Source organism: Sinohyriopsis cumingii, chromosome 11 (assembly GCF_028554795.1).
Source record: "Sinohyriopsis cumingii isolate HCF-2022 chromosome 11, ASM2855479v2, whole genome shotgun sequence".
In the NCBI taxonomy this organism is placed as follows: Eukaryota; Metazoa; Mollusca; class Bivalvia; order Unionida; family Unionidae; genus Sinohyriopsis; species Sinohyriopsis cumingii.
Window position 1 is genome coordinate 112770507 of NC_142971.1, and position 17659 is coordinate 112788165.

The following is a 17659-nucleotide window of genomic DNA, read 5'->3' on the forward strand; positions in this document are numbered from 1 at the left end:
TGAGACATTATCTTTCATTAGTGTCTTGATCACATTGAAAACTTTTCATCAGCATTGGTCTCTATAAATATTACTATCTGTTACAAAATCTAAATATTATTACAAATTATGTTACATTAAAATAGCCCAAGTGTTCATTCTTGTGAAAAACCTGTCAAAGGTAATGATCGTCGTTTGAACCTTAAAAAAATTACAATATTAGATTTAGGATAACTTTCAATAAGATGTTAATCCTTTATATGACAGCACGCACATTCCTAGTTTTACTAGCAGTAAGGCACGTGGCAAAGAGTCAAAGGCTTTATTTAGATGGACCTATTTAGACTATGACATTATTGGAGATTGTTTGAAAAGGTGCTCGAGAATCAAATACCTGCCACCATAGTTCATACTCGAGTTACCTGGTATGGCAACCAGTTTTGATTGGGGCGGGGGGGGGGAGTACATGATCCAGTTTCTTCAATGTATTCAACGGGGTGAGGTAGGGAGGTGATCTTTATCCTTTGTTGTTTAGTCTATACTTTTAAGAAATATATCTTAAGCTGGGTGAGTGTGACGCGGGAATACAGTTGACTGAAAATGTGTTACTTCTTAACACTTTTAGTTTTGCTGGTGATGTGTTATTGGTAAGTTCTTCTGTCGCAGGTTGAAGGAAGTTATTGCAGATAAATTGACAGGTATAAATATGACATTTACATGATTTAAATCCTATTGCTGCGTATTGTACTGCGATGCTCTTTGGATAAACGTTAGTGAATGTATGAAAAGAAACATGGTTATTGACTATAATAACTGTCTTCGTCTGCTATTAAGCCTTTTGAGACGGAAGAGTGCCTCCATCATGTTTGTAAACTACAATGCATTTAGTGTTGAAGAATGAATGAGAAAGTATGTGTTTTCAATGATGAGAAGAATATCGGATAGTAAGAACTGCATTATGAAATCTTTCCGAAATTACGATATTCGTTTACATTCTCGGATTGTAGATATTTGGAACAAAGTACCCATTGAAATGTCTTACTTCATTTTGTTCTTAAGAATGCTTTTCCATTCTGTAGTTGTAGATGTGTCTATAGATTTGCACGTAAGACACCTATGATCTTTATTGTGGAGAATGCATTTATATTGTATATTTTAATTGTCATGTATGGACAGCGCAATCGAAAATAAAGAATTCTTGTCTTATTTAAGGAGGTTTATTTTAGTGGTTGGCGTGTATGAAGATCGTTAAAGCTAGGGATGAGATTGGTGTGAATTTACTGCTTTTCCTGATGCTGCCTAGCAAACTGCTTTTATAGAATTGTGAAGACACAATTGAAACACTACCATTGATGTACAGTGGTCTATAAGTGGACTTGTAGAAGTGACTGACTTATTTGATAAAGTAGATGATCAAACTTGTCAGTGATGTGGATTTGGTGCGCAGTGATAAATGCAATCTCACATAGGTAAGTTGCGACAATTGTCAATGTCAGCCGGAATAGCTCAGTTGGGAGAGCGTTAGACTGAAGATCTAAAGGTCCCCGGCTCAATCCCGGGTTCCGGCACGGAACATATCCAGCGGCTGGCAGGAATTTTTGTATTTTCCTTCAAAAGCCTGTTTTCATTTTAAAACTCGTTTAAACCATTTTAACAAATAAATATTTTTTAAAAGATTAAAAAGGAAATAAAACAAACTTCCGACAAAACTCACTTTCACACTTTTGTTATCTCTATTATCGTTAGGTTCCTCCTCCTCCCTCCCCTCTCTCTCTATCTCTCTCTCTCTCTCTCTCTCTCTCACAACAAAGTAAGAAATTGTTTTGAACCTTGTGAAGTGAGATGCAGAGTTTCCTGTTTCCCACGCATATGCATGTTGTGAAGTAGTATAAAATAAAATGTAAAATAGAAAAATAAATCTGGCGGAAAGTTTGATACGATTACAATCAAGAATTCCTTAAGAGTTACAGCGTATGATAATTAAGCTTATCGATTGCAAATATTGTAAAATATTACTGCAATCGCCCATATTTGGTTTAAATTTGATTCTCAAACGTTCGATCGGAAATTCCGTTTAATATTATGTTTGCGTTTTCAACTGGTATAATTGTGAAGGTGCCATGTGAGTGGATTCCATGGCGTGAAAGAATATATATCTAAACATCTATTCGTGTAATACATATGTAAACATGGAAGAATTTTACTTTGTATGACTATGCTGATAGCATGGACTATCGATTTTCTGATTTGAAACGCCTCTTGTGCAATTGTTCTTAGCTAAAGGACATTTATCCTTGCAACTAGAGACTCACATAAACATGCATAGACATAATACATTGAATGAAGATCTCTCTTTCCTAAATGTGCTTGATTTCCGGCCGAGTCATACCAAAGACGTAACAAAATTATAGTACTAACCTCTGCTTGGCATAGCGCTCAGCTTAAGATTTTAGTAATAGGACTGGTCGGCTTGGTGTCACGATAATGTGACTGGGTGGAACATCATGCTACATGTCTGCGACATGATGCCCCCAGTGCTAGGCATCACTATAAAGAGCCACTGTAGATATCCTAGCGATATGACAAAATAATTGTTAAAGTTGCGTTTCAATTCTAAATCACACACATACACACACACACAGAGTGTACGTCTCTCTCTGTCTCTCATTAATGTGTTTCATTTTCATGGAAGTATTTTGCACAGAAATATGAGCATTCTTTAGAAGAATAATGTTTTCATTTAATGAGCAAATAACAAATTCTTTGGTTTTTATTATGCTGAGGAAATTGCTTGGTTTATTACAAGTGTTGGCTGTGATCATGCTTTGTTAAATAAATTTGATAAAGAAATACTAAATTTCAGTTAAATGCCCATTGTAATTCATAAGAGTTTCATTTTCATTCTATATTCCATGGTAATTACTTGTATGTCAAAGCAACGACTTTGATTATGTTTCAAAGAAGCAATAGCGACGATTTACAATTATTGCGGACGCAGCTTCCTTTGATTTTGTTGTGAACCGTTCAGTATCTGAGACATTATCTTTCATTAGTGTCTTGATCACATTGAAAACTTTTCATCAGCATTGGTCTCTATAAATATTACTATCTGTTACAAAATCTAAATATTATTACAAATTATGTTACATTAAAACAGCCCAAGTGTTCATTCTTGTGAAAAACCTGTCAAAGGTAATGATCGTCGTTTGAACCTTAAAAAAATTACAATATTAGATTTAGGATAACTTTCAATAAGACGTTAATCCTTTATATGACAGCACGCACATTCCTAGTTTTACTAGCAGTAAGGCACGTGGCAAAGAGTCAAAGGCTTTATTTAGATGGACCTATTTAGACTATGACATTATTGGAGATTGTTTGAAAAGGTGCTCGAGAATCAAATACCTGCCACCATAGTTCATACTCGAGTTACCTGGTATGGCAACCAGTTTTGATTGGGGCGGGGGGGGGGGAGTACATGATCCAGTTTCTTCAATGTATTCAACGGGGTGAGGTAGGGAGGTGATCTTTATCCTTTGTTGTTTAGTCTATACTTTTAAGAAATATATCTTAAGCTGGGTGAGTGTGACGCGGGAATACAGTTGACTGAAAATGTGTTACTTCTTAACACTTTTAGTTTTGCTGGTGATGTGTTATTGGTAAGTTCTTCTGTCGCAGGTTGAAGGAAGTTATTGCAGATAAATTGACAGGTATAAATATGACATTTACATGATTTAAATCCTATTGCTGCGTATTGTACTGCGATGCTCTTTGGATAAACGTTAGTGAATGTATGAAAAGAAACATGGTTATTGACTATAATAACTGTCTTCGTCTGCTATTAAGCCTTTTGAGACGGAAGAGTGCCTCCATCATGTTTGTAAACTACAATGCATTTAGTGTTGAAGAATGAATGAGAAAGTATGTGTTTTCAATGATGAGAAGAATATCGGATAGTAAGAACTGCATTATGAAATCTTTCCGAAATTACGATATTCGTTTACATTCTCGGATTGTAGATATTTGGAACAAAGTACCCATTGAAATGTCTTACTTCATTTTGTTCTTAAGAATGCTTTTCCATTCTGTAGTTGTAGATGTGTCTATAGATTTGCACGTAAGACACCTATGATCTTTATTGTGGAGAATGCATTTATATTGTATATTTTAATTGACATGTATGGACAGCGCAATCGAAAATAAAGAATTCTTGTCTTATTTAAGGAGGTTTATTTTAGTGGTTGGCGTGTATGAAGATCGTTAAAGCTAGGGATGAGATTGGTGTGAATTTACTGATTTTCCTGATGCTGCCTAGCAAACTGCTTTTATAGAATTGTGAAGACACAATTGAAACACTACCATTGATGTACAGTGGTCTATAAGTGGACTTGTAGAAGTGACTGACTTATTTGATAAAGTAGATGATCAAACTTGTCAGTGATGTGGATTTGGTGCGCAGTGATAAATGCAATCTCACATAGGTAAGTTGCGACAATTGTCAATGTCAGCCGGAATAGCTCAGTTGGGAGAGCGTTAGACTGAAGATCTAAAGGCCCCCGGTTCAATCCCGGGTTCCGGCACGGAACATATCCGGCGGCTGGCAGGAAGTTTTGTATTTTCCTTCAAAAGCCTGTTTTCATTTTAAAACTCGTTTAAACCATTTTAACAAATAAATATTTTTTAAAAGATTAAAAAGGAAATAAAACAAACTTCCGACAAAACTCACTTTCACACTTTTGTTATCTCTATTATCGTTAGGTTCCTCCTCCTCCCTCCCCTCTCTCTCTCTCTCTCTCTCTCTCTCTCTCTCTCTCAACAAAGTAAGAAATTGTTTTGAACCTTGTGAAGTGAGATGCAGAGTTTCCTGTTTCCCACGCATATGCATGTTGTGAAGTAGTATAAAATAAAATGTAAAATAGAAAAATAAATCTGGCGGAAAGTTTGATACGATTACAATCAAGAATTCCTTAAGAGTTACAGCGTATGATAATTAAGCTTATCGATTGCAAATATTGTAAAATATTACTGCAATCGCCCATATTTGGTTTAAATTTGATTCTCAAACGTTCGATCGGAAATTCCGTTTAATATTATGTTTGCGTTTTCAACTGGTATAATTGTGAAGGTGCCATGTGAGTGGATTCCATGGCGTGAAAGAATATATATCTAAACATCTATTCGTGTAATACATATGTAAACATGGAAGAATTTTACTTTGTATGATTATGCTGATAGCATGGACTATCGATTTTCTGATTTGAAACGCCTCTTGTGCAATTGTTCTTAGCTAAAGGACATTTATCCTTGCAACTAGAGACTCACATAAACATGCATAGACATAATACATTGAATGAAGATCGCTCTTTCCTAAATGTGCTTGATTTCCGACCGAGTCATACCAAAGACGTAACAAAATTATAGTACTAACCTCTGCTTGGCATAGCGCTCAGCTTAAGATTTAGTAATAGGACTGGTCGGCTTGGTGTCACGATAATGTGACTGGGTGGAACATCATGCTACATGTCTGCGACATGATGCCCCCAGTGCTAGGCACCACTATAAAGAGCCACTGTAGATATCCTAGCGATATGACAAAATAATTGTTAAAGTTGCGTTTCAATTCTAAATCACACACATACACACACACACAGAGTGTACGTCTCTCTCTGTCTCTCATTAATGTGTTTCATTTTCATGGAAGTATTTTGCACAGAAATATGAGCATTCTTTAGAAGAATAATGTTTTCATTCAATGAGCAAATAACAAATTCTTTGGGTTTTATTATGCTGAGGAAATTGCTTGGTTTATTACAAGTGTTGGCTGTGATCATGCCTTGATAAATAAATTTGATAAAGAAATACTAAATTTCAGTTAAATGCCCATTGTAATTCATAAGAGTTTCATTTTCATTCTATATTCCATGGTAATTACTTGTATGTCAAAGCAACGACTTTGATTATGTTTCAAAGAAGCAATAGCGACGATTTACAGTTATTGCGGACGCAGCTTCCTTTGATTTTGTTGTGAACCGTTCAGTATCTGAGACATTATCTTTCATTAGTGTCTTGATCACATTGAAAACTTTTCATCAGCATTGGTCTCTATAAATATTACTATCTGTTACAAAATCTAAATATTATTACAAATTATGTTACATTAAAATTGCCCAAGTGTTCATTCTTGTGAAAAACCTGTCAAAGGTAATGATCGTCGTTTGAACCTTAAAAAAATTACAATATTAGATTTAGGATAACTTTCAATAAGATGTTAATCCTTTATATGACAGCACGCACATTCCTAGTTTTACTAGCAGTAAGGCACGTGGCAAAGAGTCAAAGGCTTTATTTAGATGGACCCATTTAGACTATGACATTATTGGAGATTGTTTGAAAAGGTGCTCGAGAATCAAATACCTGCCACCATAGTTCATACTCGAGTTACCTGGTATGGCAACCAGTTTTGATTGGGGCGGGGGGGGGGGGAGTACATGATCCAGTTTCTTCAATGTATTCAACGGGGTGAGGTAGGGAGGTGATCTTTATCCTTTGTTGTTTAGTCTATACTTTTAAGAAATATATCTTAAGCTGGGTGAGTGTGACGCGGGAATACAGTTGACTGAAAATGTGTTACTTCTTAACACTTTTAGTTTTGCTGGTGATGTGTTATTGGTAAGTTCTTCTGTCGCAGGTTGAAGGAAGTTATTGCAGATAAATTGACAGGTATAAATATGACATTTACATGATTTAAATCCTATTGCTGCGTATTGTACTGCGATGCTCTTTGGATAAACGTTAGTGAATGTATGAAAAGAAACATGGTTATTGACTATAATAACTGTCTTCGTCTGCTATTAAGCCTTTTGAGACGGAAGAGTGCCTCCATCATGTTTGTAAACTACAATGCATTTAGTGTTGAAGAATGAATGAGAAAGTATGTGTTTTCAATGATGAGAAGAATATCGGATAGTAAGAACTGCATTATGAAATCTTTCCGAAATTACGATATTCGTTTACATTCTCGGATTGTAGATATTTGGAACAAAGTACCCATTGAAATGTCTTACTTCATTTTGTTCTTAAGAATGCTTTTCCATTCTGTAGTTGTAGATGTGTCTATAGATTTGCACGTAAGACACCTATGATCTTTATTGTGGAGAATGCATTTATATTGTATATTATAATTGACATGTATGGACAGCGCAATCGAAAATAAAGAATTCTTGTCTTATTTAAGGAGGTTTATTTTAGTGGTTGGCGTGTATGAAGATCGTTAAAGCTAGGGATGAGATTGGTGTGAATTTACTGATTTTCCTGATGCTGCCTAGCAAACTGCTTTTATAGAATTGTGAAGACACAATTGAAACACTACCATTGATGTACAGTGGTCTATAAGTGGACTTGTAGAAGTGACTGACTTATTTGATAAAGTAGATGATCAAACTTGTCAGTGATGTGGATTTGGTGCGCAGTGATAAATGCAATCTCACATAGGTAAGTTGCGACAATTGTCAATGTCAGCCGGAATAGCTCAGTTGGGAGAGCGTTAGACTGAAGATCTAAAGGTCCCCGGTTCAATCCCGGGTTCCGGCACGGAACATATCCGGCGGCTGGCAGGAATTTTTGTATTTTCCTTCAAAAGCCTGTTTTCATTTTAAAACTCGTTTAAACCATTTTAACAAATAAATATTTTTTAAAAGATTAAAAAGGAAATAAAACAAACTTCCGACAAAACTCACTTTCACACTTTTGTTATCTCTATTATCGTTAGGTTCCTCCTCCTCCCTCCCCTCTCTCTCTCTCTCTCTCTCTCTCTCTCTCTCTCTCTCTCTCTCTCTCTCTCTCTCTCTCTCTCACAACAAAGTAAGAAATTGTTTTGATCCTTGTGAAGTGAGATGCAGAGTTTCCTGTTTCCCACGCATATGCATGTTGTGAAGTAGTATAAAATAAAATGTAAAATAGAAAAATAAATCTGGCGGAAAGTTTGATACGATTACAATCAAGAATTCCTTAAGAGTTACAGCGTATGATAATTAAGCTTATCGATTGCAAATATTGTAAAATATTACTGCAATCGCCCATATTTGGTTTAAATTTGATTCTCAAACGTTCGATCGGAAATTCCGTTTAATATTATGTTTGCGTTTTCAACTGGTATAATTGTGAAGGTGCCATGTGAGTGGATTCCATGGCGTGAAAGAATATATATCTAAACATCTATTCGTGTAATACATATGTAAACATGGAAGAATTTTACTTTGTATGACTATGCTGATAGCATGGACTATCGATTTTCTGATTTGAAACGCCTCTTGTGCAATTGTTCTTAGCTAAAGGACATTTATCCTTGCAACTAGAGACTCACATAAACATGCATAGACATAATACATTGAATGAAGATCTCTCTTTCCTAAATGTGCTTGATTTCCGGCCGAGTCATACCAAAGACGTAACAAAATTATAGTACTAACCTCTGCTTGGCATAGCGCTCAGCTTAAGATTTTAGTAATAGGACTGGTCGGCTTGGTGTCACGATAATGTGACTGGGTGGAACATCATGCTACATGTCTGCGACATGATGCCCCCAGTGCTAGGCATCACTATAAAGAGCCACTGTAGATATCCTAGCGATATGACAAAATAATTGTTAAAGTTGCGTTTCAATTCTAAATCACACACATACACACACACACAGAGTGTACGTCTCTCTCTGTCTCTCATTAATGTGTTTCATTTTCATGGAAGTATTTTGCACAGAAATATGAGCATTCTTTAGAAGAATAATGTTTTCATTCAATGAGCAAATAACAAATTCTTTGGTTTTTATTATGCTGAGGAAATTGCTTGGTTTATTACAAGTGTTGGCTGTGATCATGCTTTGTTAAATAAATTTGATAAAGAAATACTAAATTTCAGTTAAATGCCCATTGTAATTCATAAGAGTTTCATTTTCATTCTATATTCCATGGTAATTACTTGTATGTCAAAGCAACGACTTTGATTATGTTTCAAAGAAGCAATAGCGACGATTTACAATTATTGCGGACGCAGCTTCCTTTGATTTTGTTGTGAACCGTTCAGTATCTGAGACATTATCTTTCATTAGTGTCTTGATCACATTGAAAACTTTTCATCAGCATTGGTCTCTATAAATATTACTATCTGTTACAAAATCTAAATATTATTACAAATTATGTTACATTAAAATAGCCCAAGTGTTCATTCTTGTGAAAAACCTGTCAAAGGTAATGATCGTCGTTTGAACCTTAAAAAAATTACAATATTAGATTTAGGATAACTTTCAATAAGATGTTAATCCTTTATATGACAGCACGCACATTCCTAGTTTTACTAGCAGTAAGGCACGTGGCAAAGAGTCAAAGGCTTTATTTAGATGGACCTATTTAGACTATGACATTATTGGAGATTGTTTGAAAAGGTGCTCGAGAATCAAATACCTGCCACCATAGTTCATACTCGAGTTACCTGGTATGGCAACCAGTTTTGATTGGGGCGGGGGGGGGGGGGGGAGTACATGATCCAGTTTCTTCAATGTATTCAACGGGGTGAGGTAGGGAGGTGATCTTTATCCTTTGTTGTTTAGTCTATACTTTTAAGAAATATATCTTAAGCTGGGTGAGTGTGAGGCGGGAATACAGTTGACTGAAAATGTGTTACTTCTTAACACTTTTAGTTTTGCTGGTGATGTGTTATTGGTAAGTTCTTCTGTCGCAGGTTGAAGGAAGTTATTGCAGATAAATTGACAGGTATAAATATGACATTTACATGATTTAAATCCTATTGCTGCGTATTGTACTGCGATGCTCTTTGGATAAACGTTAGTGAATGTATGAAAAGAAACATGGTTATTGACTATAATAACTGTCTTCGTCTGCTATTAAGCCTTTTGAGACGGAAGAGTGCCTCCATCATGTTTGTAAACTACAATGCATTTAGTGTTGAAGAATGAATGAGAAAGTATGTGTTTTCAATGATGAGAAGAATATCGGATAGTAAGAACTGCATTATGAAATCTTTCCGAAATTACGATATTCGTTTACATTCTCGGATTGTAGATATTTGGAACAAAGTACCCATTGAAATGTCTTACTTCATTTTGTTCTTAAGAATGCTTTTCCATTCTGTAGTTGTAGATGTGTCTATAGATTTGCACGTAAGACACCTATGATCTTTATTGTGGAGAATGCATTTATATTGTATATTTTAATTGACATGTATGGACAGCGCAATCGAAAATAAAGAATTCTTGTCTTATTTAAGGAGGTTTATTTTAGTGGTTGGCGTGTATGAAGATCGTTAAAGCTAGGGATGAGATTGGTGTGAATTTACTGATTTTCTTGATGCTGCCTAGCAAACTGCTTTTATAGAATTGTGAAGACACAATTGAAACACTACCATTGATGTACAGTGGTCTATAAGTGGACTTGTAGAAGTGACTGACTTATTTGATAAAGTAGATGATCAAACTTGTCAGTGATGTGGATTTGGTGCGCAGTGATAAATGCAATCTCACATAGGTAAGTTGCGACAATTGTCAATGTCAGCCGGAATAGCTCAGTTGGGAGAGCGTTAGACTGAAGATCTAAAGGTCCCCGGTTCAATCCCGGGTTCCGGCACGGAACATATCCAGCGGCTGGCAGGAATTTTTGTATTTTCCTTCAAAAGCCTGTTTTCATTTTAAAACTCGTTTAAACCATTTTAACAAATAAATATTTTTTAAAAGATTAAAAAGGAAATAAAACAAACTTCCGACAAAACTCACTTTCACACTTTTGTTATCTCTATTATCGTTAGGTTCCTCCTCCTCCCTCCCCTCTCTCTCTATCTCTCTCTCTCTCTCTCTCTCTCTCTCACAACAAAGTAAGAAATTGTTTTGAACCTTGTGAAGTGAGATGCAGAGTTTCCTGTTTCCCACGCATATGCATGTTGTGAAGTAGTATAAAATAAAATGTAAAATAGAAAAATAAATCTGGCGGAAAGTTTGATACGATTACAATCAAGAATTCCTTAAGAGTTACAGCGTATGATAATTAAGCTTATCGATTGCAAATATTGTAAAATATTACTGCAATCGCCCATATTTGGTTTAAATTTGATTCTCAAACGTTCGATCGGAAATTCCGTTTAATATTATGTTTGCGTTTTCAACTGGTATAATTGTGAAGGTGCCATGTGAGTGGATTCCATGGCGTGAAAGAATATATATCTAAACATCTATTCGTGTAATACATATGTAAACATTGAAGAATTTTACTTTGTATGACTATGCTGATAGCATGGACTATCGATTTTCTGATTTGAAACGCCTCTTGTGCAATTGTTCTTAGCTAAAGGACATTTATCCTTGCAACTAGAGACTCACATAAACATGCATAGACATAATACATTGAATGAAGATCTCTCTTTCCTAAATGTGCTTGATTTCCGGCCGAGTCATACCAAAGACGTAACAAAATTATAGTACTAACCTCTGCTTGGCATAGCGCTCAGCTTAAGATTTTAGTAATAGGACTGGTCGGCTTGGTGTCACGATAATGTGACTGGGTGGAACATCATGCTACATGTCTGCGACATGATGCCCCCAGTGCTAGGCATCACTATAAAGAGCCACTGTAGATATCCTAGCGATATGACAAAATAATTGTTAAAGTTGCGTTTCAATTCTAAATCACACACATACACACACACACAGAGTGTACGTCTCTCTCTGTCTCTCATTAATGTGTTTCATTTTCATGGAAGTATTTTGCACAGAAATATGAGCATTCTTTAGAAGAATAATGTTTTCATTTAATGAGCAAATAACAAATTCTTTGGTTTTTATTATGCTGAGGAAATTGCTTGGTTTATTACAAGTGTTGGCTGTGATCATGCTTTGTTAAATAAATTTGATAAAGAAATACTAAATTTCAGTTAAATGCCCATTGTAATTCATAAGAGTTTCATTTTCATTCTATATTCCATGGTAATTACTTGTATGTCAAAGCAACGACTTTGATTATGTTTCAAAGAAGCAATAGCGACGATTTACAATTATTGCGGACGCAGCTTCCTTTGATTTTGTTGTGAACCGTTCAGTATCTGAGACATTATCTTTCATTAGTGTCTTGATCACATTGAAAACTTTTCATCAGCATTGGTCTCTATAAATATTACTATCTGTTACAAAATCTAAATATTATTACAAATTATGTTACATTAAAATAGCCCAAGTGTTCATTCTTGTGAAAAACCTGTCAAAGGTAATGATCGTCGTTTGAACCTTAAAAAAATTACAATATTAGATTTAGGATAACTTTCAATAAGATGTTAATCCTTTATATGACAGCACGCACATTCCTAGTTTTACTAGCAGTAAGGCACGTGGCAAAGAGTCAAAGGCTTTATTTAGATGGACCTATTTAGACTATGACATTATTGGAGATTGTTTGAAAAGGTGCTCGAGAATCAAATACCTGCCACCATAGTTCATACTCGAGTTACCTGGTATGGCAACCAGTTTTGATTGGGGCGGGGGGGGGGGAGTACATGATCCAGTTTCTTCAATGTATTCAACGGGGTGAGGTAGGGAGGTGATCTTTATCCTTTGTTGTTTAGTCTATACTTTTAAGAAATATATCTTAAGCTGGGTGAGTGTGACGCGGGAATACAGTTGACTGAAAATGTGTTACTTCTTAACACTTTTAGTTTTGCTGGTGATGTGTTATTGGTAAGTTCTTCTGTCGCAGGTTGAAGGAAGTTATTGCAGATAAATTGACAGGTATAAATATGACATTTACATGATTTAAATCCTATTGCTGCGTATTGTACTGCGATGCTCTTTGGATAAACGTTAGTGAATGTATGAAAAGAAACATGGTTATTGACTATAATAACTGTCTTCGTCTGCTATTAAGCCTTTTGAGACGGAAGAGTGCCTCCATCATGTTTGTAAACTACAATGCATTTAGTGTTGAAGAATGAATGAGAAAGTATGTGTTTTCAATGATGAGAAGAATATCGGATAGTAAGAACTGCATTATGAAATCTTTCCGAAATTACGATATTCGTTTACATTCTCGGATTGTAGATATTTGGAACAAAGTACCCATTGAAATGTCTTACTTCATTTTGTTCTTAAGAATGCTTTTCCATTCTGTAGTTGTAGATGTGTCTATAGATTTGCACGTAAGACACCTATGATCTTTATTGTGGAGAATGCATTTATATTGTATATTTTAATTGACATGTATGGACAGCGCAATCGAAAATAAAGAATTCTTGTCTTATTTAAGGAGGTTTATTTTAGTGGTTGGCGTGTATGAAGATCGTTAAAGCTAGGGATGAGATTGGTGTGAATTTACTGATTTTCTTGATGCTGCCTAGCAAACTGCTTTTATAGAATTGTGAAGACACAATTGAAACACTACCATTGATGTACAGTGGTCTATAAGTGGACTTGTAGAAGTGACTGACTTATTTGATAAAGTAGATGATCAAACTTGTCAGTGATGTGGATTTGGTGCGCAGTGATAAATGCAATCTCACATAGGTAAGTTGCGACAATTGTCAATGTCAGCCGGAATAGCTCAGTTGGGAGAGCGTTAGACTGAAGATCTAAAGGTCCCCGGTTCAATCCCGGGTTCCGGCACGGAACATATCCGGCGGCTGGCAGGAATTTTTGTATTTTCCTTCAAAAGCCTGTTTTCATTTTAAAACTCGTTTAAACCATTTTAACAAATAAATATTTTTTAAAAGATTAAAAAGGAAATAAAACAAACTTCCGACAAAACTCACTTTCACACTTTTGTTATCTCTATTATCGTTAGGTTCCTCCTCCTCCCTCCCCCCCCTCTCTCTCTCTCTCTCTCTCTCTCAACAAAGTAAGAAATTGTTTTGAACCTTGTGAAGTGAGATGCAGAGTTTCCTGTTTCCCACGCATATGCATGTTGTGAAGTAGTATAAAATAAAATGTAAAATAGAAAAATAAATCTGGCGGAAAGTTTGATACGATTACAATCAAGAATTCCATAAGAGTTACAGCGTATGATAATTAAGCTTATCGATTGCAAATATTGTAAAATATTACTGCAATCGCCCATATTTGGTTTAAATTTGATTCTCAAACGTTCGATCGGAAATTCCGTTTAATATTATGTTTGCGTTTTCAACTGGTATAATTGTGAAGGGGCCATGTGAGTGGATTCCATGGCGTGAAAGAATATATATCTAAACATCTATTCGTGTAATACATATGTAAACATGGAAGAATTTTACTTTGTATGATTATGCTGATAGCATGGACTATCGATTTTCTGATTTGAAACGCCTCTTGTGCAATTGTTCTTAGCTAAAGGACATTTATCCTTGCAACTAGAGACTCACATAAACATGCATAGACATAATACATTGAATGAAGATCGCTCTTTCCTAAATGTGCTTGATTTCCGGCCGAGTCATACCAAAGACGTAACAAAATTATAGTACTAACCTCTGCTTGGCATAGCGCTCAGCTTAAGATTTAGTAATAGGACTGGTCGGCTTGGTGTCACGATAATGTGACTGGGTGGAACATCATGCTACATGTCTGCGACATGATGCCCCCAGTGCTAGGCATCACTATAAAGAGCCACTGTAGATATCCTAGCGATATGACAAAATAATTGTTAAAGTTGCGTTTCAATTCTAAATCACACACATACACACACACACAGAGTGTACGTCTCTCTCTGTCTCTCATTAATGTGTTTCATTTTCATGGAAGTATTTTGCACAGAAATATGAGCATTCTTTAGAAGAATAATGTTTTCATTCAATGAGCAAATAACAAATTCTTTGGGTTTTATTATGCTGAGGAAATTGCTTGGTTTATTACAAGTGTTGGCTGTGATCATGCCTTGATAAATAAATTTGATAAAGAAATACTAAATTTCAGTTAAATGCCCATTGTAATTCATAAGAGTTTCATTTTCATTCTATATTCCATGGTAATTACTTGTATGTCAAAGCAACGACTTTGATTATGTTTCAAAGAAGCAATAGCGACGATTTACAATCATTGCGGACGCAGCTTCCTTTGATTTTGTTGTGAACCGTTCAGTATCTGAGACATTATCTTTCATTAGTGTCTTGATCACATTGAAAACTTTTCATCAGCATTGGTCTCTATAAATATTACTATCTGTTACAAAATCTAAATATTATTACAAATTATGTTACATTAAAATAGCCAAAGTGTTCATTCTTGTGAAAAACCTGTCAAAGGTAATGATCGTCGTTTGAACCTTAAAAAAATTACAATATTAGATTTAGGATAACTTTCAATAAGATGTTAATCCTTTATATGACAGCACGCACATTCCTAGTTTTACTAGCAGTAAGGCACGTGGCAAAGAGTCAAAGGCTTTATTTAGATGGACCCATTTAGACTATGACATTATTGGAGATTGTTTGAAAAGGTGCTCGAGAATCAAATACCTGCCACCATAGTTCATACTCGAGTTACCTGGTATGGCAACCAGTTTTGATTGGGGCGGGGGGGGGGGGGAGTACATGATCCAGTTTCTTCAATGTATTCAACGGGGTGAGGTAGGGAGGTGATCTTTATCCTTTGTTGTTTAGTCTATACTTTTAAGAAATATATCTTAAGCTGGGTGAGTGTGACGCGGGAATACAGTTGACTGAAAATGTGTTACTTCTTAACACTTTTAGTTTTGCTGGTGATGTGTTATTGGTAAGTTCTTCTGTCGCAGGTTGAAGGAAGTTATTGCAGATAAATTGACAGGTATAAATATGACATTTACATGCTTTAAATCCTATTGCTGCGTATTGTACTGCGATGCTCTTTGGATAAACGTTAGTGAATGTATGAAAAGAAACATGGTTATTGACTATAATAACTGTCTTCGTCTGCTATTAAGCCTTTTGAGACGGAAGAGTGCCTCCATCATGTTTGTAAACTACAATGCATTTAGTGTTGAAGAATGAATGAGAAAGTATGTGTTTTCAATGATGAGAAGAATATCGGATAGTAAGAACTGCATTATGAAATCTTTCCGAAATTACGATATTCGTTTACATTCTCGGATTGTAGATATTTGGAACAAAGTACCCATTGAAATGTCTTACTTCATTTTGTTCTTAAGAATGCTTTTCCATTCTGTAGTTGTAGATGTGTCTATAGATTTGCACGTAAGACACCTATGATCTTTATTGTGGAGAATGCATTTATATTGTATATTTTAATTGACATGTATGGACAGCGCAATCGAAAATAAAGAATTCTTGTCTTATTTAAGGAGGTTTATTTTAGTGGTTGGCGTGTATGAAGATCGTTAAAGCTAGGGATGAGATTGGTGTGAATTTACTGATTTTCTTGATGCTGCCTAGCAAACTGCTTTTATAGAATTGTGAAGACACAATTGAAACACTACCATTGATGTACAGTGGTCTATAAGTGGACTTGTAGAAGTGACTGACTTATTTGATAAAGTAGATGATCAAACTTGTCAGTGATGTGGATTTGGTGCGCAGTGATAAATGCAATCTCACATAGGTAAGTTGCGACAATTGTCAATGTCAGCCGGAATAGCTCAGTTGGGAGAGCGTTAGACTGAAGATCTAAAGGCCCCCGGTTCAATCCCGGGTTCCGGCACGGAACATATCCGGCGGCTGGCAGGAATTTTTGTATTTTCCTTCAAAAGCCTGTTTTCATTTTAAAACTCGTTTAAACCATTTTAACAAATAAATATTTTTTAAAAGATTAAAAAGGAAATAAAACAAACTTCCGACAAAACTCACTTTCACACTTTTGTTATCTCTATTATCGTTAGGTTCCTCCTCCTCCCTCCCCTCTCTCTCTCTCTCTCTCTCTCTCTCTCTCAACAAAGTAAGAAATTGTTTTGAACCTTGTGAAGTGAGATGCAGAGTTTCATGTTTCCCACGCATATGCATGTTGTGAAGTAGTATAAAATAAAATGTAAAATAGAAAAATAAATCTGGCGGAAAGTTTGATACGATTACAATCAAGAATTCCTTAAGAGTTACAGCGTATGATAATTAAGCTTATCGATTGCAAATATTGTAAAATATTACTGCAATCGCCCATATTTGGTTTAAATTTGATTCTCAAACGTTCGATCGGAAATTCCGTTTAATATTATGTTTGCGTTTTCAACTGGTATAATTGTGAAGGTGCCATGTGAGTGGATTCCATGGCGTGAAAGAATATATATCTAAACATCTATTCGTGTAATACATATGTAAACATGGAAGAATTTTACTTTGTATGATTATGCTGATAGCATGGACTATCGATTTTCTGATTTGAAACGCCTCTTGTGCAATTGTTCTTAGCTAAAGGACATTTATCCTTGCAACTAGAGACTCACATAAACATACATAGACATAATACATTGAATGAAGATCTCTCTTTCCTAAATGTGCTTGATTTCTGGCCGAGTCATACCAAAGACGTAACAAAATTATAGTACTAACCTCTGCTTGGCATAGCGCTCAGCTTAAGATTTTAGTAATAGGACTGGTCGGCTTGGTGTCACGATAATGTGACTGGGTGGAACATCATGCTACATGTCTGCGACATGATGCCCCCAGTGCTAGGCATCACTATAAAGAGCCACTGTAGATATCCTAACGATATGACAAAATAATTGTTAAAGTTGCG

General features: G+C 35.5%; 6 non-coding genes across 6 annotated transcripts; all 6 read left to right on the top strand.

Annotated features, from left to right (window-relative positions):
• Nucleotides 1–1474: 1474 nt before the first annotated feature.
• Nucleotides 1475–1547, top strand: Trnaf-gaa (transfer RNA phenylalanine (anticodon GAA)). Its single transcript has one exon. It is a non-coding gene; the product is annotated as a tRNA-Phe (tRNA).
• A 2939-nt stretch (nt 1548–4486) lies between these two features.
• Trnaf-gaa (transfer RNA phenylalanine (anticodon GAA)) lies at nt 4487–4559 on the top strand. The gene has a single exon. It is a non-coding gene; the product is annotated as a tRNA-Phe (tRNA).
• Nucleotides 4560–7496: 2937 nt separating this feature from the next.
• On the top strand, nt 7497–7569 carry Trnaf-gaa (transfer RNA phenylalanine (anticodon GAA)). The gene has a single exon. It is a non-coding gene; the product is annotated as a tRNA-Phe (tRNA).
• Nucleotides 7570–10540: 2971 nt separating this feature from the next.
• Nucleotides 10541–10613, top strand: Trnaf-gaa (transfer RNA phenylalanine (anticodon GAA)). Its single transcript has one exon. It is a non-coding gene; the product is annotated as a tRNA-Phe (tRNA).
• Nucleotides 10614–13554: 2941 nt separating this feature from the next.
• On the top strand, nt 13555–13627 carry Trnaf-gaa (transfer RNA phenylalanine (anticodon GAA)). Its single transcript has one exon. It is a non-coding gene; the product is annotated as a tRNA-Phe (tRNA).
• A 2930-nt stretch (nt 13628–16557) lies between these two features.
• Trnaf-gaa (transfer RNA phenylalanine (anticodon GAA)) lies at nt 16558–16630 on the top strand. The gene has a single exon. It is a non-coding gene; the product is annotated as a tRNA-Phe (tRNA).
• Nucleotides 16631–17659: the final 1029 nt, after the last annotated feature.